The sequence below is a fragment of the Equus quagga genome, chromosome 21 (assembly GCF_021613505.1).
Source record: "Equus quagga isolate Etosha38 chromosome 21, UCLA_HA_Equagga_1.0, whole genome shotgun sequence".
Lineage (NCBI taxonomy): Eukaryota > Metazoa > Chordata > Mammalia > Perissodactyla > Equidae > Equus > Equus quagga.
In genome coordinates this window covers 15104332-15107666 of record NC_060287.1, presented here as the reverse complement: position 1 = coordinate 15107666, position 3335 = coordinate 15104332, and the positions used below count along the sequence as shown (strand labels likewise).

Genomic DNA, 3335 nt, shown 5'->3' with positions numbered 1-3335 from the left:
TCTTATGGACCATGCTTGGGGATGAAGCCACATTGGTGTAGGTTGAAGAGTGAATAGTTGCTGAGAAAGGAGAGACAGCAAATGTAGATAACCCTATTGAGAAGGTTTGCTTTGAACAGGTTAGAGAGAGATGGGAACATAACTGAAATATGACGTAGAGTTTAGGGGTACCCAGAATTCACTTTTAGTTTGGGAGATACTAACATGTGTTTCTTCGAATGTGAATATCATAAGATGTTTTCTCTTAATGATCTTCCATAAAGGTCAACCACATACCTTTCAAAAAAATTACTGAAGCAAACAAAAGCTATCATCTGATTCTTCTTTTAAGGAATTTAATATATACTGTTCAAAACAAGTCAAGCATTTAATTGAAGTTAATTTGAAGATACTCAGTAGAACATTTAGGACATATTAGGGTAGATGAAGGTACCACTGAGGAAGTATCTTGATTAGCATCATACACAGAGGGAGCATCCCAAAAGGAAATATCGTTTGACTTTTTTCTCACCATAAACATACTGCTGATCCATGCTATAAGCTATGGCCCTTCGTGATGCCAGAAGTTTCTAATTCCAAATGCCCTGTTTTAAATCCGTCTTTCACTCTCTCATGGTCTGACGGCCCAATTACATGCCAGCCATCCTCCAACCCAGTGTCCTGATGATTTGCCTGGGCATCCTTATTTAAGAACCAAAGATTTCTGTGCTTCGGAGGCTGAACTTTCAATGAAAATATCCACAGTCTCGCCTGTGGTTATCTCTAACCCTCTCCTCCCACATTCTATGCTTGAGATGTACTATACAGCAATGGAATGTCCTTGCCTTTGTGCAATCAGCACAGTCTTACTCAGGATGCCTTACAAATACGTATAAATAGATATTCTTACCCCTGACTCATTTTCTCATATTCCTAAGGATAATTCACTCTTCTGCCAAACTTCCTTCACATTCCCATCATACTCATTATGATTTCCATCATAGACATGCAATAAAAGAGAGAAAACAAAGCCTTATATAAACTATCTCTTGTTCCAAGACTGTAATCTCCTTCTTGGCAAGGACCAGATGTTACTTATCTCATGTTCTCTGAACTAACACATAAGCACACTCAAAACATATTAGTTGAAGAAATAAAAAGAACTAATGAAAAATCATTTGAGGCACTTTTAAGTTTCTATAAAATGATCATTTTCTAATCTTATTTAGTCATCCAATATCTTCTTGTTTAATCCATTAAATAGATTTAATCATTCATTTAACTCCTCCCTATGCCCTCACCAAATCATTTATCACTTATTTTTTCTTTCTTTTTTTTTATTGCAGTAACATTGGATTATAACATTATATAGCCCTCAGATGTACATCACAATATACCTCAAACTCTGTGCAGATCACATCATGTTCACCACCCAAAAACTAATTATAATCCATCACGACACATGTGCCCAAAAAGATATGGAACGCTTCACGAATTTGTGTGTCATCCTTGTGCAGGGCCCAGGCTAACTCTATATTGTTCCAATTTTAGTATATGGGCTGCCGAAGTGAGTACTATTTTTTCCTTCCAATACAAACTAATTAAAGATTTTTATCCTTTTTCTGGCACTGTCATTTGTTCCCTTTCTTTGATGTTTTTATTTTTATATAATTGTCCACTGTGAACAGTGACTTTTATATGTCTCAGTGACCATCACATAATACATTTAAAATGTCTCATTATATTACCAGGAAATAATAATACAACTATGTAAATAGGCTCTGATGTAACTTTTGAATGACAGAATTAGTCAGGAGAATCCGGAGGTCTCATCTCAGGGCCAGAGTCAAGATGCTATCAAAATACATGACAACTAGGAGAATAGCACATGAAACTGGAGAACTGACTTAGGAAATAGAGAGCATTCCATAATTATCTGTGAAATTAACGCCTTCATATATCCAGAACAAAGGTATAATAATGGAATTGTTTGGGAAGAATAACTGAATTAAAGTTAATATGCTAAGAATATATGAAATAACTTGTCGACGAAAATAATCCATAACCAATCTATAAATGAAAATTTGGGTGAGTTTATTCTGAGCTTAAATCTGAGGATTATAACCCGGGAGAGTCTTTCCACAAAGGAACAGAGCACTCCAAAGAAGTCGGGGTATAAGGGTGGTTATATACCCTCAAAGAGGATGTTTCACATAGGATTGAAATGTCCCTTTTACAATAGTCGCGAGACTACTCTGTCGGCACAGCGATTGATGGAAATAGCAGGTAGGTCTGCTGTCTCGGTGAACACAGCAGGGTGGCAGTCTGTTGTCTCCAGCTGGGTGGTCACAGGTGAGCTGGGAGGTGAGTGCAGCAATCAGTTCCTAGCCTAAGGAAAAATGCTTATCCCTAAGGAAATGCTAATGTGGGGGAAAGTTGCACCTTTATCTCAAGGGCCTTTGTTCTGGCCACAGGAAATGTCTAAGTAGATATGCAATGCGTGCTCAATAGCCACAGTCAGGCCCTTTTGAAAAAAAAAAAAAGTCAGGCCGAATTAGGTTTATAGCAAATGGCTTCCTCATATACTCCAATATATCCTATTGCTTGCCATTTTTATTTGTCATTCTAAATCTAATATAAATCATGTAAATCACTAAAACCAGGAAAAGAAGTTTCATAAGATGTTCTTCAGTCAACTTAAAGAAATTTTAAATAAAGCTATGGGTTTACAGGTTCATATCAAATGAGAATGATGACAGAGTAGTTCAGAAGGAGCATGATCTGATAGCATAGTTTTCTGTGATAGAGGCAACATTTCCTAGGGAAGACATCAATCTAATACTTGCTCACAGGGAAAAATTAGATGGGCTTCTAATAGTAGAAGGAAACCTTGAGGAAACAATCATAAGTTTACGAAATTGAATTCCTTTCCCTAAGGGAAAGGAATGGAAATGTCAGCAAGATTAAGAAAATCAACTTTAGGAAGCTAATTGTATCAAGCTTGAAAACTAGTACAATGAGTCTTTGGACTTCTCTTAGAAAGTGGAGTTCAGAGAAGTTGGCTATCAAAAAGAACAGAGTTCTGCCCACTCAAAAGAAATTATACCAGGATCTTTGAAAGCCAAGAAGGGAAACAAGCCAGTATGACTAAACCCAGCACTTTGGTTGAAGTTGAAGGGCAGAAGAGAAGGACATGTATAGTTAAATTTAGAAAGAACATTACAAAAGGGAAAAGTAGGGCAAATGAAATACCTAATAATCAGATATAAAATATCTGCTTTAGAGAGAATTCTCTTTTTTCAGAGAGGGATAAAAATCACAACTAAGGTGATATAACTATTTTCTTCATTTATTCA

The 3335-nt window shown here is 36.4% G+C and overlaps 1 non-coding gene across 1 annotated transcript; it reads right to left on the bottom strand.

Moving 5' to 3' along the window:
* Positions 1–1451: 1451 nt before the first annotated feature.
* LOC124231572 (U6 spliceosomal RNA) lies at positions 1452–1554 on the bottom strand. Its single transcript, XR_006886598.1, has one exon. It is a non-coding gene; the product is annotated as a U6 spliceosomal RNA (small nuclear RNA).
* Between the last annotated feature and the right edge of the window lie 1781 nt (positions 1555–3335).